This window comes from Camelina sativa, chromosome 14, assembly GCF_030686135.1.
Source record: "Camelina sativa cultivar CO46 ecotype springtype chromosome 14, ASM3068613v1".
Taxonomy (NCBI): domain Eukaryota; kingdom Viridiplantae; phylum Streptophyta; class Magnoliopsida; order Brassicales; family Brassicaceae; genus Camelina; species Camelina sativa.
Window position 1 is genome coordinate 15,226,684 of NC_141893.1, and position 27,310 is coordinate 15,253,993.

Sequence of the window (27,310 nt, forward strand, 5' to 3'; positions counted from 1 at the left end):
TTCTAAATAATTAGTTCGTTTTCTAATCTCGGAGAAGTGGAAACAAGTAATTTGGTACCTTATTTCTAATCTCTTGTTGGAGGAGAGGAGACTAGATTACCTTATTGACCCCAACAAAATTTTTTGACAATGTCTTCGGTCTAATAGTGTCCAATAATGAAACTTTCCTCGAGGATGAAGAACTGGAAAAATATAAAACATACAAAATGTTATTTCTAAACATGAGAAATAGATATGTACAATTAATTAAGATGCACATTTGTACGGTCATGCAGTATGCTCCAAACTTCATAGCAGAAATATCACTTAGTTTTTTTTTTAGTTAAGCATTTTTTTTAATGCCCTGATTTTAATGTTGTTTCAGGTTTATATGAAACAATTCATTACATATAGTGATTAATTTTTATTATAAATCGTAAACACTTTGTGACCCCGAAATCTCTAAGCCAAAGAGTCAAAGACCCTCAAGGCCTCAACTTCTTAACTAGAAATTTCCAATATTCGATAAAACTAACTTTTAAAAAAATCATAATTCAGTTCAATTGTAATATGCAAACATCAGATTGACATTACAAGACATCTTCATACTTCAACTCTTATTTTTTTGTTATTAATCATTGCTAGCTATAATCAGGTTTAGAAAGAAAGAATTTAACAATGTTTAGAAAGAAATTAAAAAAAAAAGGAGTTTGGAGTTATTGAGATTAGGGTTAGAGAAGACATCATGACTGAAAATAAAAGAAGAAGAAAGAGAGTGAAGAGTAGAGTCAGATCAAAAGTCCAATCAGGGTTTCTTATTTAAGGCATTGTTTACCGTGAAAATAATATATAGAAGTGCGACTATCTGAAGCTGACAAGTCGCAAAAGGGTAATAATATTCTCTATTTGCAGTAACTCAAGAGGCTTCGCTTTTGTTTGTGTTTTGATGCTAAAGGAAGTCTCTGAAACCAAACAGTGTCTTGTTTTTATCAAATCATCTATCTTCCCATTTCCCAACTAGTTTTTTTTTACTTTTAATTACGCTTACAAGTCGTACCCGTAGTTAATACTAGTATCTCTGTTTTAAATAACTTATTATAGATTTATCATAAAGCATAATCATCTTTTTTTTTTTCTCCGCCCACATTAACTAATTCTAAACTTTAGTCTCCTGCCATTATTGTGTATTTACACACATGTGTTAATTGGTATGTAAGTGTATATATAATGTGATATATATAACAGTCATGGATATAAATTTCCGACCCAAAGAGGAAACTGATTTTGTAAATAGATGTCTAGGACTTATATAGAGAGGTTTATTACAATACTTGTTCCCTAGAAACTCTCTGATTTTTTTATTTAATTTTCAGTTAATTTTATATGTACTAAAGCTATTAACTTATTTAATCAAGGAACACATAAGAAACTAAAATACGGTGAGTCAATGTGATCTTACAGTACTTCTCCCTTTTTTTTTTTTTTTTTTTCTCATACATCTCCTTAGAAAGATAAAGATGCATGCATACGTTCATATGTAAGTAAAGTAGATAGATGCTAATGTATTGTCTGTTCATCAAATTCTATCTAGCTCTAAAATCTATGGAAATGAGGGGGTAAAAACATTGTAGCTATCAAATTCTAGAACTCAAAAGTAAATATTAACCTTCAAGAAACCGCTACTTATGGAAAAAGTTAAAAACTTTTTCGAACTTGGTAGTTTTGGGTTGTCTTCACTCATCAAGCAAACCTTATTTTGTTTTTTCACCCTTTGACACTTATTTTAACTTTTCACCTAGATCAGTAGTAACTTAGCTGGCCCTTTCTTTTACTTTAATAGATGAAATCTAACAATGTATCAAATATAATAAATAAAAGTATATAAAGAATTTCAAGGGTAAATATTGTGGACTAGCTTTTGATGAAATTTGGAGTTAGCGTATAAAAACGAATTTTTGAAAGAAATGGTAAATACAGCATCAACCAAATCTATTTGTTGGAAACAATCTCACTTCTTCCCCTACATCTTTGAAAGTTGAAACGGTATGGCCTAATAAGTGACTCGCATGTTGAAGCGTATTCGGAAAACGTATACGTTTGTCATTTCTCCGCTAACATCCACAAACGACAAGTAGCCATCTCCGCACTTGAGTAAACTTATTTTAGTTGCGTTAACTAATTTGTTGGTTTTATTAATGTCTCGGACTAAGGTATGATATTTAGAGTTTTCTTCTATATGTATGTTACATCCAAGTCTGAAAAACCTTTCGAAATTGAAATTGGGAATGGGAATGAGAGCTACAATTTTGAAAAAATTATGGGACTTTCCCTTTATTTTTTCAAACAGCGGGAAAATGTTATACTGTAAAAACATTGTAGTAAACGGTGATTGAATATAGGAGTCTTAGGAGAGACAAGGAAACTATTAGAGAATGTCTATAGTTGGTTTACCTTGGTATACCTCTCTTGTATTGTTCGGTTAGCATAGTAGTTTAGTTTCACTTGTATTTTAGCCTTAACTAGTATCTCATTTTACACTTGAAAAAAATAACTTTTCTCGGATTCTGGATTCTGTTTCATCTCTCTCGATCTTCATGGAGAAAGCTAAGAGCTTCTCCAACGGTGAGGATATTATTTTGAGGTTTTTAAATTTTTTAAGATTATATTTTGTACTTTTTGAAAATAAGAACTTGTGAAAAGTAATTAAAATTTTGCTCCTCCAATAGTGAAGCTCTTATTGGGGTTTTTGCTGATCACAAGAAACAATATAAAAGAGAGGTTGAGAGATCAAATATTGTTTCGCCGCTGATCAAATTCCGACCAAGGGACAAATTCTCCACAGTAAACCTCTGCTTTGCCGCTTGCTGAGCAATGCTGTCATCCTTGGGGTTCTCCTCATGACGTTATTGAAGCTGATCAAATTCCGACCAGTTTTGCAGGTAATGGCTAAAATGCTCTATGAGTGCTTCCATAGCTGCAGGCTCGCCATATGTTAAGTAAGGATCGCCTGTTCTCTCTAATCTTGCAGCAATGGTTTTAAGAGATCAAGAACTGCAACCATCTCTTCTTGGTTGGATTTGAAGCCATCTCGTAAACTCTGCAAAGTGAAAAATGATCAATATAAATTTAATCTGCGATCTTAACCAGCTTCGTTCAAATACACTAAATTTATCTTAAAAAGCCACTTTGGTAATATAACTATTCCTCTTCACCATGTATCTAAAAGTGCACTAAAAACACTAAAGACAGACCAGTGTAAGTATACAGAGCAGTGACAGAGAGTGGGCGGATCCCAGTTTCGTTTATAGTTTTACGAAGCTTACCTTGATCATATCAAGTAAAATTTCCAGACCACCATATTCCCGAATTGCACCTGCTATTGCAATCTCAATCTCTGGATCTTGTGATTCTTCTCTATCTTCTTCCAATTCCTTGATCACAGGCTCCGTAGCTTCACCATCTAGCCCCTGCCAATATTTGTCAGAGCTTTTAGTAAAAACACGAAACAACTAGTTGGTGATCGGAGGGAAATCCCTGTTAGGAGCTGCATGAAGACAAGACCGATGAAAACAAACAATATATGCCTAAACTCATCTTCAATCATGGCTAATTTCATTAACAACTCTAAGTTTAATCATTCCTATGAACACATAAATAAGCTGATTTCGAAGAACCCTAATTTCCGAAATCAAAGAACCCTAATCTCTAAACCTTAACTAAACACTAATTCATACAGACAGAAATAGAAACGTACCATAATTAAGACAATTGTATAATAATAGAGACTCACCGTTTTCCATGAATCGACTCGCCGATTAGCTGCACCGCAGTCGACGTTGACACTCGGCCACGTTGGAGATGATGATAGAACTTTCGATCACCTCATCTAACCATCCATCTCCTCCGATTGTCGTTCTGGTCGATCTCGCCTTGCAGAGATATAATCGGGAAAGAGAGAGAAGGAAGAAGAAAAATGAGTTGATATAATTTTTTTTTAAGTATTAAAACAACATCTCGAACAAAAAAGCTGACACATATCAATAAGAGGCACCTCTTATTTATCCGAAATTAGAACTGTCTCTTATTATTATCTGTGTTTTTGATTTATTTTTAGTCCAAATTAAACATAAGAGGCCTGCTAAATCCCCTCGTTGGAGAAGCTCTTTAATAGAAGAAACATACAAAGACACAACACAAAGTAAGAGAAAAAGTCAAATATAGGAGTAGAATGAAAAAACTGTAAAAAAAAAAATGAATCATTGGAAATTGGATTAATCAATGTTGTTGTGTTAAAGAGATCGACCAAGTATCCATCTCTGGAACATCATGAATCTTTCCTCCATTTTATATTATGTCGTGTGTCCTTCCTTCCCTGCAAGACTGAACTAAGAAAAACCTACTTTTGGTTCTTGTTTAACTTTAAACGTAACGACACGAGAGTGAGATTTTATGTACTAGGAAAGAGACTTGCTTAATTTGTGACAAATGTTATATTGTTTCGCGTAAGTCTTTATGTATCCAATAACTTCGTTGCTAATATTCTTTATTATTTTTTTTTTTCAAAAAAAAAACTTCGTTGTTAAGAAACTCGGTGCCCGCTTAACTAGGGGCGTGCGATCACCTCGAGTTCAAAGATTTAAGAAGCAAAAATTTTTTTTCTATATAAAAAAAAATTATAAGATAAAAAGATACAAAAAAATAATAATACAAGAGAAGGGGGCGCAAAAAAATAATGCAAAATAAAAAGATATAAAAATATATGTAAAATAAAAGAAATAAAAACAAAATTTGTAAAACAAAATAATATATTAAAATATGTTTTTTAAATATTTATTTTGATGAGTCAATAACTAAAAGATAATTTATTTTCTATAATTATTTCAACTAACTCTAACAATAGAAAGAAAATAAATTTTTATAATCTTGTTAATTGTTTTATATTATCAAAATGAATCCATATTTTTTAACATATAAGAGAGGTTAAAAAAAAAATTGACCTTTTATTCAAAAAAAATAAAAAATTTGCCCAGGGCCACTAGCCGGCACTGATTAGAAACCATTGCTTGTTCATTAAAAAAAAAGTGTAAATTAAAGTTATATAACTCGGGATGGTTAAGAAGGCCCATGCATCTTGGGCCTAAGTTAGCGCCGACCTTGAATAAGTTCCAAGATTAATTTATATCATCTCATTAGGTTAAACTTTAATCCCTAGTTTATGTCATTTTGTAGTTCATTTATTTATTTGTCTCCGTCCGAGAAGCCAATACAAACGACATGAATTCCATCCCAATCGATCTCTTTCACGAGATCTTCACGAGACTGCCTGCGAAGTCAATCGGGAAGTTTTGTTGCGTTTCGAAGCAATGGGCGTCCATACTTGACCGTCAAGATTTCACCGAATTGTTTCTGACCAGGTCCTCGACCCGTCCACGTCTCTTATTTGCTGTCCAACGAGACGGTGAGTGGCTCTTCTTCTCGTCGCCTCAAACTCAGAATCCGTATGAGAAGTCGTCTCTTGCACTAGCTGCCGATTTTCATATAAAGTTCCGTTTGGACGAAGGCCACTACAGATGTGAGTATACTTCTGGTTTGATCTATCTCTCTGGTACGAAGGGCCAAGTGATATGCAATCCTATCACAGGACAACATGCGATATTACCTAAAGCGGACAGAGAGTTGCGAAGTTTTTTAGGGTTTGATCCGATTGACAAGCAATACAAGGTATTGCTTATCAATAAAATAGGTGATGGTGAAAGGGCTTATCATATTCTGACACTAGGAAGTGGAATAATGAGGTTGTCCCTTTACCCATTATGTTTATCATACGTGTAGAAGGATATGCATCAATGAGGTTTTGTATTACTTAGCTGGACTACCTGATGAAAGGTATAAGTACGGTAGTGTAGGTGTGGTAGTTTGCTTTAATGTTAGGTCTGAGAAATTCACGTTTATTGATGGAGAGTGATTTACCGATGAGCATAATACTATATTGGTCAACTATAAGGGTAAATTAGGTGGGATTCGTATGACATATGATAAGTCTGATGTCTTTGAGTTACGTATTTGTGTTCTAGAGGATGTCGAGAAACAAGAATGGTCTAAACGAGTCCATTTTATATCTCGGATGCGTGAGAAAGTCATTGAACCCTGGCCCTGGAATATTTACGTTGTTGGGGTGACTGCTACAGGTGAGATTGTTTTATCTGAAAAGTATACACATAAACCTAGTTAGGACTACGAAAGGAACACTCTCAAAAGTGTTGAAATCCAAGGTGTTGGAAAATACAAAGAATGGTTTAATCAACATAGAGTTTATTACGCTTTTTCAGACCATGTAGAAAATCTTAGTTTTGACGATTCAGAGCAACTCAAGTCAAGCTTCACACAGTAGGGAAGATGTAGAGAGATAAGAGACAGTGAGAGAAGAGATAGGTGAAAAAAATGGGCATGTAATGTGTGCTCTATCTATGCGTTTATGTTCTTTAATTAATCAAATCTTTTGTGAGAATTACTCACTGCATATACCTTTTTCAACTTTTCTGATTAATCATTTAAAAAAAAAATTTATTCTGTAATTTCATCTCTCTTCAGTTTTAAATTAAATATAGAAATCGCGAAATTTATATTGATGCTACCTTGTCACCATCATTGAGATCAAAAGTGTTTCTTGCCGTGTGTACGTCGGAGGGAGCCATAATTGAAGAAGCAGAGATACATTGTAGCATGCATGGTCTTATTACTTACCCCAGCCTTTGTTTCAAACTCTTCCGTAGCAAATATAGCATCTTGAACCAAATGTCCAAAATCTATTTGTTGGAAACAATCTCACTTCTCTCCACATCCTTGAAACGGTCTGGAAAGAGGCTTGCTTTAATTGTGACAAATGTTATACTCCCTCTCTATTAGAATAGACATGTTTTAAAAATTTATTTTGTATCATAAAGATTGATTTTCTGTATTTTTTTTTTATTAATTACTCCTATAAAACTTTAGATTTCAAGATTCATTAAATGAGAATTTAAAATTTTAATGAACTACTATTGGTTAATAGTTATGTTATTATAAATAAAAATACATTTATAACTAAACATTAATTATTTTCTTAATCTATGTGAAAATCTTTAAAAATCATCATTTCTAATACATATGGAGTATTAAATAGTAACTTTTCAGAGTTTTTCATATAATTAAGAGTTAATGCATGATTAAATAGAATAATCAATGTAATGTGATTATGTTTCCCTTCATTATATATATATATATTCCCTATACATTAATAGAAAAGTAATCTCACAAAAAAACTAAAGTGTCGCGTTCACATAGTTTCTATGTTTTTTTTAATAGATGCTCTTACTCTTACATCTCATTATTATTTACATAAATATGTCACTGACATATATAAGACAATGTTCTTTTCTATTAATTTTAAAAAATGAAAGATTTAATCAACAATTAATATCCAGAAATGTATTTAATTATCAATTTCATCATATATTTAATTATTAGAAGTAAATTATATTTCACAAATAATAAAAAAATTATTCATTTATTTACCACTTTTATACATTTTTCTCATTGTATTTTTAAACTTAGGATTAGTTTAAATTAAATCGATAAATCTAAACATGTTGTTTTATCTATATAATAGCATAATGATGTAGATAATAATGTGAAACACAAAATATGTGAATTTGATTTTTAGAAACACAAAAATACATCAAAATTTTCTACATCACCTTAAAAAAAATTCCAAGTTCAAATATTTCACAAATGAAACGTATTTTACAGAAAATAAACGCATAATTGAATAAACAAAAAAAAACTTTACTTACATATTTTTTTTTACACAAACAAATCTTAAATCTCAAATAATAATAATAATCTTAAATCTCAAATAGTAATATATATATAGATATATATTTTTAAAGTACATTTGAAGAATAAACCTAGGAGTTTCTACTTATTTACAAGGTCATATGACCTGCATGTCATTAACATTTAATATTTAGTTACCAAAATTCTAAAATCAATTATAGGTAATATTTTTATAATAAAGAAATCTCTTAGCCTAACTAAAACCTTATTATGTGATTTTTCTTTCCCTTTTATTTGATTTTATATTTAAATTATTTTAAATTATTATATAATATATTTAATTAATAAAATTTGTAATTTTTCTGTATATGATGTATTATTCAAGCGATAAATAAAAAAAATATGTATATGATGTCTCACATCATTTGGAAAAAACTGGATAAAGATTCAAAATCATCCTGTGAAAGATAGAGCAAAATGATTCTGAATACGAATAATTATGAAGCTTGATTTATCAGATATTCAAATTTAAATATTTTATTTGGTTTATACCGGTTTTTTATTTTAAAGAATTGCAAATTTTATAAATTTTCAATATTATAAATAATTATACCTTGTAAGAAGTTTAAATATGATAAATATTTTGATTTCTAAAAAAGATAAACTTTATAAAACATTTTAAATATTAATAATATATTTAGACTTTTACGATTTTTTTCTTGCGGCGTGTATCGAAAGTTAAAATATTACGGACAGATTTGGATAGATATTAATATAAATTTAAAATATTATTAATTATGTGTTACATGAATAAAAAATCACTTCAGTAATTTGTTAACAATATCAATATTAGAGAAATTGACATATCCAATTAAGTTGATTATATTAATATTATCTTGAAAATATTTTTTTTCTGCATTATCTTGTGAGTTAAACATAATACAATTAGATATAAGCATTAAACAAACAAATAAAATTAACAGACAAAAGTTAATTTTTTTTACCAAAAAATTTACTGGATTAATAATTTTTATCAGGTGGTATTATTGTTGAATTAAATTAACGATTTACCTATCACACCCTTAGCCACTTCAATACCAACAATAATGAAAGATGTATACTTTATTTAAACTAAACACACATCAAAATCGATTTTGATGCAAAAGAATTACTACTTCGAATAAGTGTCTTTAGTCTTTAGTCAAGTGGATTATTAAGAAAACGAAGTTTGTCTTCCCCACAGCTGCTAGTGGTGTCCGTACACAAAAACGCTCCCAGGCCCGTTCCCCTAGAAGCATGAAACATTCTATTAACCAGATCTCAACTACTCTCGAAGCTTAGGAAAAGAGCTTTATCCACTGGGTTTTTGGGCTTATGCGTTGCAAACCACCGGTCCCATGGGTATACCACCAAAACCCCCCTCTCCACCACCACTCCCAGCTGCAAGATGAGCCACCTCTGAACAAGATTTATTGCAGTAGAGGTTTGTTCTCGGTCTTTCTACCCTCTTTAATGCTCTGTCTTGTTCGAAAACTGATCTGAACCGTTTATAAACCCTTTTTAATCCTTGGAACTGTTTTAAAACTGCCCGGTAACCATTTATTCTCCTCTGCAACCCAGTGCTACAAGTTATCTGCTTACAGACCCTGTACTACAAGATTCTGTTACCGATCTGTTAGATACTGCAATCTCACATTCAATATGGAGAAAAGAATCCCCTACAGCTTGAAAGGCAAAGGTATTGAGCGAGGCTACTCCCTCTACCGAGAAAGCGAATCCGAGCTCCTGAACTAGACACCTCGGCACTAATAGCTGAAAATTTCCTCACCCTCATTGGTCGACTTACAAACCCGGCAAACCAAAGACTATACGCCATGTTTCCTTTCCTAGTCAACTGCTAGAACCTACGTGGAAAAGCTGTGGGCTCAGATCTAGGTCGAGGAATGTTCCAGTTCCGCTTTGACCTAGCATCAGATCTCCAACAGGTCCTAGACAATGGACCATACCACTTTGACCAGTGGATGATCATCCTCCAGAAATGAGAACCTATAATCTTTGAGAATTTTCCATCTCAAATCCCGTTTTGGGTGGAGATACACGGACTGCCAAAACACTTCTGGCAAACAGAGATGTTGTCCATAATAGGAGAAGAAATTGGCCAAGTTCTCCAAACTGATATTACCCCAGCCACTGTAAAGGTCAGAGTTCTCTTGAATGGCCTTCAACCGCTATCAAAAGAGTCAGTTGTGGAATTCGCAAATGGAGAGGAGATAGTGGTCACTCTAGACTACAAAAATCTGAAGTCTCATTGCCACCATTGTCATCGCCTAACGCATGAAACTAAGCACTACCCAGGACTATTAACCAAAAAAGAAGCTCCTCCACCGCCACCAGATACGTCTAGAGATATATCCAAGAACTACTACACTCCCCATGATAATTTTCTCCCTCCCCGCCACACTCCTCGAGCCTCAGACAGAAGTTTCTCAATGCAAAATGCAGCAAACCCACTAAAAAGGACCTATGAATAGGCAAGGTCCACATCGTGATACTATTCAAGAGATGAGATTTTCCCCCTATGACCCTGTGAACAAAGAACAAGAAACGGTAGAGACAGAGAGATTAGTAGATCCTACAACTCAGACTTTCCAAGATCTCACCTCAAGAAAGGTCCTTCCCCCCAGCACAATCCACGACAAAACTTGCAATGGCGAGAGAAACAACTCCCTCCACTATCTCCTTAGCGAGAAGTCTCTAGTTCTTCACGAACCAGACGCCCTCCACTAGAGCGGATCACTAGTGACCGAGAACCAGACTCACCCTCCTCACATCTCAGAAAAGCTGCTCCTGACACTCTCTTGGCTCCAGAGCATCAACCTGCTCCAACAAATATTGTCCCTACAAAGGACCAAGTTTTGAGTGAACTTCGTGAAGTAACTATCGAATATATCTCCACTGCAGACCCTACAAAAAATGCGGCTAGAAGAATCCGAGTAAATCAGGGAGAAGCCTCTAACCTCATGGATAACACAACTGACAAGATCGTTGCAGCGGCAGTGCTTGCATCCTCTCTTGAGTTTTCCCCTACAGCTCATGATATTACTAGCCCGTCAGGTTTGCCACATATCTCCCCTGTGTGTCTCCAACACGATGAACCTGGACCAAGCAAAAGGGGACGAGGGCGCCCCCGTCAGTCAAACCGGTGAATAAAGCTGCTCACAAGCTCCCAGGAGCAAAAACACCTAAGAGAATTTTTACTCAAGGCTCCCCAAAAAAGGCTACGGTTTCAAAAGCTGGAAAAAGACCTCCTAGTTCGAAGCTTACTCAGACCAAGCAATTGAAGGCTCCTGAAAATGCATCCCGCTGTAATAGAGGGGCTCCAACCAATACGGGTGCGGATGCAGGTCCCTCTAAGAGGAATTCCTAGTCATCTGACACATCTTCACGACGTGGAAGACCCCCAACTGGTACTCCAACTGTTCAACTGATTCCTGCAATCAAGAAAAACACGGTGGATTTTCAGAATATGCTTCTCCTTTTTCCTTAAGAGTGGTGAGCTGGAACTGTTGTGGGTTGGGGAATCTCATGACAGTCCAGAGATTAAAGGAAATCCGTAAAAAGATTTCCCCTGACTTACTATTCCTTATGGAGACCAAAAACTCTTCGGATATGGTGCTCCAATCCCTTGAATGCTTAGGGTACCAGTCACACCACTTAGTACCACCCCATGCCCCGGGAGCCGGTGGTTTAGCACTCCTCTGGAAACAAAGTGTTGAAGTGGAAATCTGCTTCTCAAATCAACATTTTATTGAAACAAATATTGAAGCTAAAGGAAGATCCTTTTGTACCACTTTATTGTATGGAGAGCATGATAGAACACAACGTACACAAGTCAGGAACCATCTCCAGGAGAGAGCCTCTTGCAGATCGGGACCGTGGCTAATTACCGGAAACTTCAATGACATCATTCACAACACTGAGAAAGTGGGTGGTCCCCCAAGACCGGAAGGCTCTTTCTCGGACCTCAGATCTTTTATGTCAACCTGCGATCTTTTTGACCTTAAGCATACGGGAAACTTTTTATCCTGGAGAAGCATGAGACACTCTCATCTGGTTTGATGTCGACTGGATAGAGCCATGGAAAATAGCGACTGGTCTATAGCCTACCCCTTAGGTAGAAGCGAATATTTACGGTTTGAAGGGTCTGATCATCGCCCTCTGGTGATTTCCTTTGACCCTGTAAAACAGAAGAGAAGTGGTTTATTTCGATATGATAGGTGGCTGAAAGGAAATGATGAGATAAAAAGACTAGTGTTCGAGGCCTGGAACTCACTACCTGATGCGTCAGTTGATCATCAAATACATCTTTGCAGAACCGCTATCATCACCTGGTGCAAGACACAACATTCAAATAGTGAGAAAGAAATTGTGTCCCTCCGTGAACAAATGGAGGAGGCAATGAGTGATAACGAAGTCCTCCAATCTTCAATTGACTCTCTAAACCAAAAGCTGCTGCTTGCCTATAAGAAAGAAGAAGAGTTCTGGAAACAACGTAGCAGACAATTATGGTTAAACCTGAGAGTTAAGAACAATGGTTTTTTTCATGCTGCCACAAAAGGTAGAAGAGCAATCAACAACATTTCTGCCATAGAATCTGCGAATGGAACCACAGTGTATGAGGAGAAGGACATTGTGCAGATCATATCAAACTACTTCGAAGAGATCTTCACCTCTCAGGTTGGGGACATGACAACAATTGCTAATGAAGCATTGACACCTTGTATCACCGATGAAATGAACAGTAGCCTGACAGCCTTACCAAATCCCCAGGAGATAAAACAGGCGTGTTTCTCCATCCATGCACATAAAGTACCCGGTCCAGATGGCTTCTCGGCTAGCTTCTTTCATTCCCACAGGGATACTTTAAGTGATAAGATCGTCTCGGAGGTCCAGGCTTTCTTTATCTCGGGCCACCTGCCAAATAAGATAAATCACACTCATATCAGGCTGATCCCAAAGATAACAACTGCTCAAAAAGTCTCAGACTATCGGTCAATTGCTCTATGCTCAGTCTACTATAAGATAATAGCTAAACTACTAGCTAAGAGACTGCAACCTATTCTTCATGCATGCATTTCAGAGAATCAATCTGCTTTTGTCCCCCAAAGAGCAATATCAGATAATGTTCTGATTACTCATGAGGCTCTCCATTACCTAAAAACCTCGGGTGCTAGAAAGAGATGCTACATGGTTGTTATGACATATATGAGCAAAGCCTATGATAGGATTGAATGAGAATTTATACGAGCAGCAATGACTAGAATGGGCTTTCACCAAATTTTGGTTAATTGGATCATGCAGTGTATCTCTACAGTATCCTATTCTTACTTGCTAAATGGTCAAGCTCTATGGGAGGTCATTCCCCAGAGAGGAAGCAGATAGGGAGATCCTCTGTCACCATACATGTTCATTATTTGCAGTGAAGTGCTCTCTAGCATGTGTAATAAAGCCCAAGTACATGGTCGTTTACTGGGAATCAAAGTGGCAAAGCGTAGCCCTCGAGTCAACCACCTTCTGTTTGCTGATGACACCATGTTTTTCTGCAAATCAGACCATCAAAGCTGCCTAACCTTGCGATCAATTCTCAGGAAGTATGAAAACGCATCGGGACAAAAGATCAATCAAGACAAGTCCTCCATTACTTTCTCTGCAAAAACACCATTACCTAGTGATGTTGTGTTACCGATGGAGAGATTCCCTTCGCTATATATATAGATATATGTTTTTGAAGTACATTTGAAGAATAAACCTATGAGTTTCTACTTATTTACAAGGTCATATGACTTGCATGTCATTAACATTTAATATTTAGTTACCAAAATTCTAAAATCAATTATAGGTAATATTTTAAAATAAAGAAATCTCTCGGCCAAACTAAAACCTAATTATGTGATTTTTCTTTCCCTTTTATTTGATTTTATATTTAAATTATTTTAAATTATTATATAATATATTTAATTAATAAAATTTGTGATTTTTTCTGCATATGATGTATTATTCAAGCGATAAATAAAAACAATATGTATACGATGTCTCACATCATTTGGAAAAAACTGGACAAAGATTCAAAATCATCCTATGAAAGATAGACCAAAATGATTCTGAATACGAATAATTATGAAGCTTGATTTATCGGATATTCAAATTTAAATATTTTATTTGGTTTATACCGGTTCTTTATTTTAAAGAATTGCAAATTTTATAAATTTTCAATATTATAAATAATTATACATTGTAAGAAGTTTAAATATGATAAATATTTCAATTTCTAAAAAAGATAAACTTTATAAAACATTTAAAATATTAATAATATGTTTAGACTTTTACGAATTTTTTCTTGCGGCGTGTATCGAGAGTTAAAATATCACGGACGTGGTTATATGGTTGGACATATTTGGGTAGATATTAATATAAATTTAAAATATCATTAATTCTGTGTTACATGAATAAAAAATTACTTCAGTAATTTGTTAACAATATCAATATTAGAGAAATTGACATATCCAATTAAGTTGATTATATTAATATTATCTTAAAAATATTTTTTTTCTGCATTATCTTGTGAGTTAAAAATAATACAATTAGATATAAGCATTAAGCAAAACAAATAAATTTAACAAACAAAAGTTAATTTTTTTTACCAAATAACTTTACCGTATTAATAATTTTTATCAGGTGGTATTATTGTTGAATTAAATTAACTATTTACCTATTACACCCTTAACCACTTCAATACCAACAACAATGAAAAATGTATACTTTATTTAAACTAAACACACATCAAAATCGATTTTGATGCAAAAGAATTACTACTTCCAATAAGTGTCTTTAGTCTTTAGTCAAGTGGTACAACATCCTATCAGAATTTGACTCTACAAATCGTGTTACCATGTATAGTAGGAATCAGCTCTTATTCAATAGAAAAAAATTTAACCGCTGATTCACCAAGATTTTTCGAGTTCTCGACGGACAACAAAAAAAACCCACCAAGTTCACTTGTTTATACTTCATACCAAATCATTGCTCAATCCTATCTTTCCCTTTTTTGTTTTTTTTTTTTTTTTTGTCCAAAGCTGAATCCTATCTTTCCAAAAACCATGTTTTGCCATTGAAATATCAAATATGATTCGATCAACACAAAAACAAGAAATTATAAAAGTAAAAAAAAAAATTGGATGGTTCATTAAAAGCCCATGCTTATTGTGTCTTACATTAGTGCCGATCCTGATTAGGCTTCCAAATCCACCACCGCCCTAATCTTTTGAGAGATCTTTGAGTCGAACTTTATATCCGAAGATTTCTGAAAGTCTTTATCTTTGCGATTTGTATTCTCTCGAGTCTCGAAATAACTTTCTCCGTCCGACTCCGATCATGGATAGCTCAAAACCTTTTGATTCAATTCCCGATGATCTCCTCATCAAGATACTGTCGAAATTGCCAGCAAAATCAATAGCTAGGTGTCGTTGCGTGTGGAAGCGATGGAAGTCCTCGGCTCTAATAAGATCTGGATTCCACCGTGACGATTTCACCGACTTGTTTCTAACCAGGTCCAAAGCTCCTCTACGACTCTTACTTGCGGTTAAACAAGACGGTGAGTGGGGCTTTTACTCAACTCCTCAGCCGCAGAATCCATCTGAGAAGTTTTCTCTTGTAGTAGCCGCCGCTGATTTTCATACCAAGTTCTCTAAAGGCATAAGCAAATACAATTGTAGCTATGCCTCTGGATTGATCTATTTCCATAAGATGTGTATCCCAAGGGAAGATGAAGATCTAAAGCATGTGATATGTAACCCTCTCACAGGACAGTATGTGATCTTACCTCAACTTAGAAGAGGTGTTTCACATAGCTATTCGTATAGCTATTTAGGGTTTGATCCGATTGACAAGGAATTCAAGGTATTGTTCATGCTACTCGTGAATTTATAGCTTCTAGTGGTACAGATCATTATATTTTGACACTGGGAGCTGAAGAATTGAGGTGGAGGAAGATCCAGTGTCCTTTTACACATGAGCCTTTTTGGGAAAGGATCTGCATCGATGGTGTTTTGTATTACTTAGCTCAAGTTGGAAGGTCTTATGTGATAGTTTGCTTTGATGTTAGGTCTGAGACATTCAAGTTCATAGGCGTAGAAAGCCGTTTTGATGAATTGATAAACTATAAGGGGAAACTATGTGGGATTTATTTGAAGTATGGTTATGATGGTGGATTCCCCGTTCAGTTGAGTATGTCTACTCTTTGTCGGCTGATCAGACTCAAGTTGTTAAGGTCAAAGAGAATCTATCCGTTGTTGGGGTGACTGCTTCTGGTGAAATTGTTTTGTCGACGAATTTTGCGTCTAATCCTTTTTATGTTTTCTACTTCAATCCCGAAAGGAACACTCTCCAAATTGTTAAAATGCAAGGTGTTGGAGATAACTGTGATTGGAGATACGCCTTTGTAGAAGACTATGCAGAGGATATTCGTGTTACTGATGTAATGCAACTGAAGTCAGCCCCTTTACAACTAGGCCGAAACATTGTTCCCGAGAGGCCAAAACCACAACAACAACACCGAGAGAAGCAAAATATTGTTCCCGAGAGGCCAGAACCACAACGACGTAGGTTGTATGCTAAACCACAACAACGCCGAGATATGTCTCTTGACCTCTCCAAGTCTTCTCAATCTGTGGAAAACGAGGAGCAAAATATTGTTCCCGAGAGGCTAGAACCACAACGACATAGGGATACGTCTCTTGACCTCTCCAAGTCTCCCCAATCTGTGAAGACCAAGGAGCACAACGGGTGCGGATCATCATCAGCTAACTTGCTCTATCGCTCTGTTAGCTTAGCTATTTTATGTTTTGGTACACTTACCTATGTTTTTTTTGTCAAAATAAAATAAAAATAGTCTAGCTCTGTCATTCGACTGGTTTCTTAGCTAAAAGGCCTAAAATTGTCATCGTTCCCTGTGTCTCCTCTTTGGCTCTAAATTTGTCTGATCCGAAAACTTTTAAAACAATGAAACAGAGACAAGATTCATGGAGTTTAGATACATCTTGCAATGGGAGCATAGTTTTACAGCATAGAGTATTGACATATTTTGTCTAAATGGATCTAATTTCTGTCCAAGTGTTTGTTACAAAGCAATAATAGATGTTAAGAGACTAGCTAGGACTTTCCTGCTTTGGACATGCTTGGGTCTAAATCGGTACAGGATTCCTGACAACTTTATTTAGAGAACCCTAGATCACGTTATGGGACACTATAAAGAGCAGAACCGAAGGAAAGAAATTGAATATGACTGAGAACTTTACAAAGTGGTCTGGAGCATAATTTGGATCCATAGGTCTTAGTCTCAGAGGCTGCCACATAACAGCAAAGATGTGAGCTCTTCAGCACAGTGACAATCATTTAAAATAGAGTCAAAGCTGTAAGACAGGTAAAACGTATATAAAACCTGAACCAAAACGAACAAGTGGACAAGGCTTCCCAACGAGGTTTGTAAACCATACCAGGAGCTCTAACCACTGAAAACGCAGCCAAAAGGTTAAATGGCATAGTGACAAGAATGATTTGAGAATGTGAAGGAGTTAAAGTTGGAATCTAAATCTATGGCTTCAACTTCAATGTCAGCTTGTAATTTAACTCCATAATTATCGATAGAAATGTTTGTTTAACTCTCAAAAATTTTACATTTTTATATGAATTTGAAAGGTTAAAAAGTGTTAGTATAAGCCTGTTGAAATTATTTCACTTCTGCATCTGAAACAGAGTCTACGACCAAAACAGAGGAATCTCTCTGATGGTAAAAGACAATACAAAAAGCGTTAGCCACTTAACCCATATCACTCCCTAATTATGTTACACGTTAATTTATCTACATTGTGTTTTCAAAAAGCAAAATACTGTTTTATCTACATTGTGTTTTCTTTAGATTCTTTTTTCTTCTTCTAATGTTATTGTTTGAAAGTACTTTATAGTATTCTTGTTTCCTTTGACATTGTTTCTACAAAATTACTAGACTGATACCGGAAATAAGAGCTGTTTTTAATCGCTAATTTGTGCCAGTCTCTTACTTTTTCCAGCCTAAATTTTGCAACAGTCCTCACTCCTCACTTAATGATCATACAGTTTACTACTTTGTAGACCATGCATGTCGAGAATCTTAGGGTTAATGTTATAAAGACAAGTTAGACAACATAAGTTGCAACATCTATACATACGCCTACCAGAACAGAGCACATCTACATCTCAAAATTTGATGCTCTGTGTTTTTTAGAAGATGAATAAAATGCACAGGTTGTGTTTGTATTCTCTCTCTGTAAACAATAAGTTATCAAAAGTTGTATTTTATAGGTGAAATAGTCTTGTAGATCACGTAACCAGCTTTATCAGCAAGAGGCACTACTGAATGTATATTTTACTTTTACCTCTAAAAAAAGGCCTCAAGAGCTAAGAACTGTTGGGCCTTAATTAGGTTAGTGCCAATCTCTCAATAGGTTCAAAGTGCACCACCCCACCTAATCTATACTAATAAAAAGTAGGAGCTATACCAATCTCTGAATAATAAGCTCCTAAAGGTGTCTACATAAGATTTAAAACCTCCAATTGTGATTAGACATGTCACTAATTAACATTTTTAAAAATCTCCAGAATTTTTTTTATTAAAAATTATTTTAAACAACCTATCAGGATTTGACATGTCATTCATTAACATTTTTTAAATTTCCAAATTTTTTTAGAAAAAGGAAAATTTTAAATTTATGGAAATAAAAGAACTATGTACAACATCCTACATCGGCTAGAAAATTTTTAGACAATGGTTCAACACCAGTATAAATAAGATTAATATGCTTCCAACAACGAATGAGCAGGAAAGCTTGATTTAGCAGGCATCCAAGTTTAAAAGTTTTATTCGGTTTGATCCGGTTTTTTATTTGATTAAACTAAAACTTTAAAAAGTTTCAAAAAAATATATTATAATATTTAAAAATTTAAAAGTTTAAATATTATAAATATTGAAACTTTTAAAAGTTCTTAGCATTTAAAAAGTTTTTAAATATTATAATATTAAAAGTTTAAAATCTTAAAATATTATAAATATTGAAACTTTTTAAATGGTTCAAATTTATCTTATTTTTTTATTTTTATGAGAAAATAAATGATTTTGTTTTTGGAGTTTGATGGCTTAACAAGTTGTGTGGTACTCTAAAAAAGGTTTTTCAGTGGAAGAATGTGAAGAAGTTGACGAGGAAGAAGAAGAAAAAGAGTATAACGAAGAACAAAACGGTAAAAGTAATGATGACAATTACCACAAAATTCGACAATGAAAATGAAATTAAACAATATGAAGAATAAAAATACATTTAATAAAAAATACGAAAACATATGTGGTAGCGATCATGATAAAATTGTTTCGTTTTTTTGGTGGTCAAAGATATGGTTTATGATATGTGAGGTCATCAGTTTGATTCGTCTCGCCTGGACGTCGAGTTAAATTCATGATTTTTTTATCAGATTTGATTTTATGATACAACTGATTTTTATATTTTAAAATATTGTGTATCTGAAATTTAATTATTTTCCTTAATACTAATTTAAATTTTTTTATAAAATAATATTTTATTATCGTCATCAATCATATATAATTTTCATCAAAACATATCAAATAAACCCACGGATTCAAAACCTAGTTAGATAAATAAATATCATCTAATTAGGTCGAACTTTAAAAAAAAAACTAATCCAAAACTATACGTATCTCCTGGTCGATCATGGTTAGTGGGAAAACTTTTGATTCGATTCCAGATGAGCTCATTCTCGAGATATTCTCGAGATTGTCTACAAAAACAATCGCTAGGTGCAGCTGCGTGTCGAAGCTGTGGAAGTCCTCCGCTCTAATCAGGTCAGGATTTCACCATGAGGATTTCACGGAGTTGTTAACCAGGTCCTCGGCTCGTCCACGTCTCTTAATTGGAGTAAAAAAAGAAGGTGAGTGGAGCTTTTACTCAACTCTTCAGCCTCAGCGTCAGAATTCATATGAGAAGTCGTCTTCTCCCGTAGTAGCCGCCACCGAGTTTCATACCAAGTTCTCTAAAGGCATAAGCAAATACAATTGTAGCTATGCCTCTGGCTTGATCTATTTTCAAAATATGTGTATCCCAAGGGAAGATAAAGATGCAAAGCGTGTGATATGTAACCCTCTCACAGGACAGTATGTGATTTTACCTGAACTTAGAGGTGCTTCGTATAGTTACCTAGGGTTTGATCCGGTTAACAAGGAATTCAAGGTATTGTTAATGACTAGTCGTGAATTTATAGCTTCTAGTGGTACAGATCACTATATCTTGACACTGGGAACTGGGGAATTGAGGTGGAGGAAGATCCAATGTCCTTTTACAAATAAGCCTTTGTGGAGTAAAATTTGCATCAATGGGGTTTTGTATTACTTTGCTCTAGAGTGTAATAGATGGTCTTATGTGATAGTTTGCTTCGATGTTAGGTCTGAGAAATTCATCAAGTTCATACGTACATAACATTTTTACTGTCCCTTGATAAACTATAAGGGGAAGTTATGTGGGATTAATTTGGAGTGTTATTATGATAGTGGATTTCCCATTCAGTTACATATGAGGGTTCTAGAGGATGTTGAGAAAGAGGAATGGACGGCATATTCCTACACTTTTGAGGTTTGAGCATAAAGTAGTTAAGGGTAACAACAAACTTTCCGTTGTTGGGGTGACTGCTTCAGGTGAAGTTATTTTGGCCAAGTATGAATCTAAACCGTTTTATGTTTTCTACTTTAATCCCGAAAGGAACACTCTCCAAAGTATTGAAATCCAAGGTGTTGGAGATGCTTATCGTGATTGCAGATTACAGGCTTTTGTAGACTATGTAGAGGATCTTAGTGTTAATGATGCAATGCAACTCGAGTCAAGCCCTTTACAACTAGGCGAAAATATCGTTCCCAAGAGGCCAAAACCATAACGACGTAGGCCATGAGCATATCTAATACAAATTATCAGCTAACCTGCTCTATCGCTCTGCTGGCTCTTAGCTATTTTATTTTATTTTTGTTTTATTTAGCTATATCATTCTGCTGGATTTTAGTTAAATATGTCACATATGGAGAAAAGATAAAAATTCCTATCCAATAGTCTGATTATTCATTTCCCGTTTCCTCTTTGGCTCTAAATCTGTCTGATCCTAAATATTTTCTTGATCCAAAAAGCTGATTCTAAAGAATGAAACAAAATATAATATTCACGGAGTTTGAAATAGGACAAGCTTTAGATATCCATATATAAAAGGTGATATTGTCTTCAGCTAATGCGGCAATCCTTCAAATAGAATCAAATCTGTAAGATTAGCTGATTAAGACAGGAACAAGTACATGAAACCTAAATCTAAACGAACAAGTCGACAAGGCTTCCCAACAAGGTTTGTAAACCATACCAGGAGCTCTAACCACTGAAAACTCAGCCAAAAGGTTAATGGCACAGTGACAATAATGATCATGAGGATGTGAAGGAGTTTGAATATAAATCTATGGTTTCAACTTCAATGTCAGCTTTCAACTCCAGAAATAATATCCATAGAAATGTTTGTTTCAAATTTCAAAAATTTACATTTTTATGTAAAAATACTAGGTTTTCACCCGCGGTACACCGCAGGAGTAAATTATACTCCCTCAGTTTCATAATATAGGATGTTTAGAGAAGTATTTTTGTTTCATAATATAGAATATTTTCAAGTTTCTATGCAACTTTTAGATTAATTTCATATTTTATATTATGCATTCTTGATTATAATTGGTTAAACTTTTTTAATGTAACTATTTCTTAATATGCGTGTTTTATCTAAAACATCCTATATTTTGAAATGGAGGGAATAAATTAATATATTTTAAATAATAATTTTTAATTTATTTAGCTTTCAAATTCCCAATTAATTAAATTTTATCTAATTAATTTATAATTTTGTTTAGAATGTTTTTTCTTCTTCTTACGTTTTATACAGTTTATAATCTAATTATATTAAATTTGTTATTAGATAAATTATGAAATTTTAAAAACACTTAGTTTTGTTTTCTATAATTAAACAGAGGTATATGCCTATATGGTATGTTAAGTTAATTTTTCAAATTATGACTACAAATCTATGGTATATGAAATAAACTAATAGTTTTAGTGTTGGTTATATAGTTCAAACCCGCCATGCTAGGCGGATCACGCAACATGTTTTAAAAAAATTAATCCGCAAAAAACTCATCATACGAAACCCGTGAAAGTAAAATATATAGTATGTAAGGCTAAAAGTCACTTTTTATCAAATCAGTTTTTCAAATTTAAAAAAAAACAATATCTATTCACTCACCTCCTTATCAAATAAGGAAATAAAATTTGTATACATTTACAATTATGTTTGTTACCTTTTAAAACACCTAGTTTCTATAAATAAATCAAATATAAGTAGAGTTAATTATGTTTACTAAATTAATTATTTAATGTCAATGTCATGTTCATAAATAAGTATCAACTTCAGGATTTATTTTATAAATGTCTTCAAAAATGTATATATATATATATAAATCTGAATCATTATTAGGTTAGAAAATGTTAGTATTAGCCTATTGAATTTTATTTAAGTCTGCATCTGAAACAGAGTCTACAACCATAACAGGGGGGATCTCTCTGATGACAACAAGTGAAACAAAAATACAATACAAAAAGCGTTAGCCACTTAGCCATGTCACTCCGTTTGGCTTCTTTATCATACAATTTTTGTTAGTATTCTTTTTTCTTTTTTTTTTTTTTTCTTCATTCTGGTTTTGACATGCACTAATGTTTTATCCCACATTAATTAATTTATGGCTTCCGAACGATGTTTCTAAACCATACCAGGAGCTCTCACCACTGAAAACGTAGCCAAAAGTTTTAATGGCACAGTGACAAGAATGATTTCAGAATGTGAAGGAGTTGAGTTGGAATCTATACTATGGCTTCAACTTCAATGTCAGCTTGTAATTTAACTTCATAAATATCCATAGAAATGTTTGTTTCAACTACATTTTTATATAAAATTGAATCATTCTTAGGTTAAATAGTGTTAGTATAAGCCTGTTGAAATTTATTTAACTCTGCATGTGGGACAGAGTATACGACTAACACAGAGGAATCTCTCTGATGACAAGTAAAAAAAAAAAGCGTTAGCCACTTAGCCATATCACTCCCTAATTATGTTACACGTTACTTGGAAGATTGAAAGCAAATTAATGTTTTATCTACATTGTGTTTTCTAAAGACTCTTTTACTCTTCGTTATGTTATTGTTTGAAAGTACTTCTTTATAGTATTCTTGTTTCCTTTGACATTGTTTTTACAAAATTACTAGATTGATACCGGAAATAAGAGCTGTTTATAATCGCTAATTTGTGCCAGTCTCTTTGCTTTTATCAAGCCTAAGTTTCAAACTCTTCTCGGAAAAGCGGAGAAAGAGTTTGAATCTAATCAATTCAATGGGCGGTTTCAGTTTTACAGGATGATTATCGAAATAAATAAATTTTGAAACAGTCCTCACTTAACTTAATGATCATACAGTTTACTACTTTGTTGACCATGCATATTGAAAATCTTAGGTTTGATGTTATGAAGACAACATTCAACATATGTTGCAACATCTAAACGCCTACCAGAACAGAGCACATCAACATCATCTAGAGAAGATCATTAAGTGAGGACTGTTGTTCTGTTGCTCACCTAGAACAAGATTATCATACTCAAATTTGATGTTCTGTGTTTTTTTAAGAAGATCAAAATAGTCTTGTAGATCACGTAACCAGCTAATATATACAGAGATGCTGCTACTGAGTGTATTTTTTACTTTTAATTCTAAAAAAGGCCTCAAGAGCTGAGAGTTTTACTTGAACCACCACTACCTTCTCATCCTCGTTTTTGTCCACTAAATAAAGTTCAATACAAAGATGTAATATTTGCCATCAATAATGATCATAGCAATGTAAAATTTGAGTTACTCTTCCTTAAAACCATGCAGTACTTCTTTGACGAGTTGATGATGTTGTTTGGTAGTCAAGCAAAACAGTCATTAGTATCAGAGATGGAAACTGAATTCAAAGAAATAAAAGCAATGAAATAATATATTCTAAGAGTATCTCCAATGGTACTATATTTTTGCCTCTATATTCTATTATAGAGTAATTTTTGCTCCAATGGTACTCTATTTTCACCTCTATAATAGAGATTGCTATTTTTTTCTCTATTTATAGAGGAACTCTATTTTTCCTCTATAAATAGAGGTGAACTATTTTGTTTGCAAAGTAGTCCTCTTAATATTTAATTTCTTTTATTTATGACCAAAATAAATAAAATAAGTATTTTTAAGAACTAATAATATAAATTTAAGTATAAATATTTATTCTAAAAAATTGAGACTACCATTTGCAAAAGATAATTTTATGAAAGTGTTACAAAATTTAAAGTAAAATGGATTAATTTGCAATTTTTAAAAATAAAAGGTGTTAATTGTAAAATAAAAATAGAATCTATTGGGAATATTCTTTTATAGAGGAAAAAATAGAGAAAACTATTGGAGCAAAATTCATTTCTATTATAGAATCCTCTATTATAGAGGAAAAAAGAGAAAACCATTGGAGATGGTCTACGGGGAGAGGCCGTAACTTGATTATCACGCAAACTCATAAAGATGACAATGTAAACGCCGATGCTTCTTGGGCCTTAATTAGGTTAGTGCCAATCTCTGAATAAGTTCAAGTCCACCACTCTTCTCCTAATTAGATATATAAATATCATCTAACTAGGTCGAACTTTTATTAATAAAACTAATCCAAAACTATACGTATCTCCTGTTCGATCGATCATGGTTTGTGGAAAAACTTTTGATTCCATTCCTAATGATCTCATCATCGATATATTCTCGAGATTGACTACAAAATCAATCGCTAGGTGCAGCTGCGTGTCGAAGCTGTGGAAGTCCTCGGCTCCAATCAGGTCAGGATTTCACCGTCATGATTTCACCGAGTTGTTTCTAACCAGGTCCTCGGCTCGTCCACGTCTCTTAATTGGGGTAGCAAAAGACAGTGAGTGGAGATTTTACTCAACTCCTCAGCCTCATCCTCAGAATCCATCTGAGAAGTCGTCTTCTCCTGTAGTAGCCGCCACCGAGTTTCATACCAAGTTCTCTAAAGGCATAAGCGAATACAATTGTAGCTATGCCTCTGGCTTGATCTATTTTCATAATATGCGCATTATCAGCTAACCTGCTCTTACGCTCTGCTGGCTTAGTTATTTTATTTTTTGTGTCGTTTTGTTTGTTTTTCGTTTTGTTTAACACTATCATTCTGCTGGCATTTAGCTAAATTTGTCACATAAGATCAAAAACGCCTAATCAATAGTCTGATTATTCATTTGTTATGATTACAATATATTTCCCTTTGGTTTCCTCTTTGTCGATCCGAAGTATTTTCTTGATTAACTGTGTATGGAAAAATCAAAAAGCTGATTTTAAAGAATGAAAAAAAAAGACAATATTCATGGAGTTTGAAATAGGACAAGCATTTGATATCCGTAAAAGGTGATATTGTCTTCTGCTAATATGGCGATCCTTCAAATAGAATCATAGATATGTTTGTTTCAACTGTCAAAAAATAATTTTTATGTGAATTTATATTAATCTGAATCATTATTAGGTTAGAACGTCTTAGTATATGCATATTGAATTTTATTTAACTCTGCATCTGATACAAAGTCTACGACTAAAAACAGGGGAATCTCCCTTATGACAAATGAAAAATACAATATTACAAAAAGTGTTAGCCACCTAGCATTGCTAACATTCAGGTCTACATTCACTGGTTATGCCATCTTCCAACCAATCTTGTCATGCCCAACGTCCATTTATTACTACTTGTTAGCACATCCATTAATACACACATTTGTTTTGTTTTTTTTGTCACACCAATTGATACCCTAGTGATATATATGTATACAAATATGTTGTATCCGAATTGATTGGTTACAACATTTGTAAAATAATATATCAAATTTATTCTAAATATTTAAAATTTACAATTCACTTTCGTGATATTAACATTGTAATTTTCTATATAGGAGATTTTAAAATATAAATATAAAAAGATGAGCACAGACGTATACATGCATTTGTTGTACTCTATCGTAATCCTAATAATTTTCTTGTTTTGTTGATATATATATATATATATACCGAATAAACCAAATCGAACTTCAATTCGGTTCAATTCGGTTCAATTCGGTTAGATTTAAAAAAAAACCGAATAAACTGAACTGAATAATCCGAATAAACCGAATGCCCAATCCTTCGATTTCAACGCTGAATAGATAAGAGTGTTTGTGAGAGCTAACAACCGATAAAGGGTAAGGATCTATACGACGAACCTACAAAGAGATGAAGAAGGAAGAACAAGTAGTAGGTTGTTTACCAGCAGTAGATTGTCGGAATCGCAGAACTTTGTAGTCAGTTACTCTCGTCTCATCAAACTGGCTTCCTGACACCAGTAGTCACTCTCGTCTCATGAGACTGTTTGACTTTCTTCCCTAATGGTTTTATAATAAATAAAAACCTATAGTGACATAATTACGTGATGTGCCTGTTACTAGGCCAATTTCTTCTTGTGAAATTCTTTTTGAAGGGATCAGAAATGTTTTTGAAGGGTTCAGAATTGTTTCTGAAGGGATCATAAATGTTTCTGGAACAATTTGTCTTCCTTCCTTGAAAACTTTGACTGTTTACTTGGAACAACTATAAGGTTTTGAGGTATTCATATACCATTGAGAGTATGCCAAAGGTTTGATCAGTGCATGTGAGTTACAAAGAAGTGAAGATGAAGCCACACCCATGAAAGTTGGAAATGATCTATCTTAGAAAATGATTTAAGAGATTGTGTGAATGGTAACTCGTACGGTTATAGAGTAAGTAGCATGGTATGTTTCTGAAGGGTTCAGAATGGTATGTTTTTGAAAGGTTCTAAAACAACGAGACATTGATAATATTTTCAAAGAATAAACAACGTGTAGACGGCTTTCCCACCATTGTTGTTTTCGATCATTATTATTCTTCGGGTTTCCAACAGTTCAACTTGTTAGCAAAATTTCCTTTTCATTTTAATCTTTAACTTACGATTCTTTTCCCCAAGATAGCTAGCTAGCTAACTAACTATATCCATCCATTGCCATTGGTTTAAACTTTGAAAGCACAAATTTCTTCCATTGATTAAATCCCACAAGAAAATGGTAGAAAGAAAACTAGACAAAGAAACCGAGAGATTTGTTGAATGGATTCATTATTGATGGACCATTTATAAGGACTACTAATGGGCTTTAATGGGCCAATTTAACGAAAACATCAACACAAGATTTTAGCGAACGATCACAATTTGCATGCGACGTGTGTGCAACTGTAAA

At 33.7% G+C, this 27,310-nt stretch overlaps 1 long non-coding RNA gene and 4 pseudogenes across 1 annotated transcript; 4 read left to right on the forward strand and 1 right to left on the reverse strand.

Annotated features, from left to right (window-relative positions):
* Nucleotides 1-2,660: 2,660 nt before the first annotated feature.
* LOC104741723 (uncharacterized) lies at nt 2,661-4,008 on the reverse strand. Its single transcript, XR_760360.3, has 3 exons — nt 3,770-4,008; nt 3,303-3,446; nt 2,661-3,076 (listed from the first exon to the last, which is right to left on the reverse strand). It is a non-coding gene; the product is annotated as an uncharacterized LOC104741723 (long non-coding RNA).
* Nucleotides 4,009-5,253: 1,245 nt separating this feature from the next.
* On the forward strand, nt 5,254-6,288 carry LOC104743680 (putative F-box protein At5g42430 pseudogene; annotated as a pseudogene).
* An 8,788-nt stretch (nt 6,289-15,076) lies between these two features.
* Nucleotides 15,077-16,794, forward strand: LOC109128599 (putative F-box protein At1g30930 pseudogene; annotated as a pseudogene).
* A 2,813-nt stretch (nt 16,795-19,607) lies between these two features.
* LOC104743682 (putative F-box protein At1g30930 pseudogene) lies at nt 19,608-20,820 on the forward strand (annotated as a pseudogene).
* Nucleotides 20,821-24,728: 3,908 nt separating this feature from the next.
* On the forward strand, nt 24,729-25,127 carry LOC147928246 (F-box only protein 12 pseudogene; annotated as a pseudogene).
* The last annotated feature ends 2,183 nt before the right edge of the window (nt 25,128-27,310 follow it).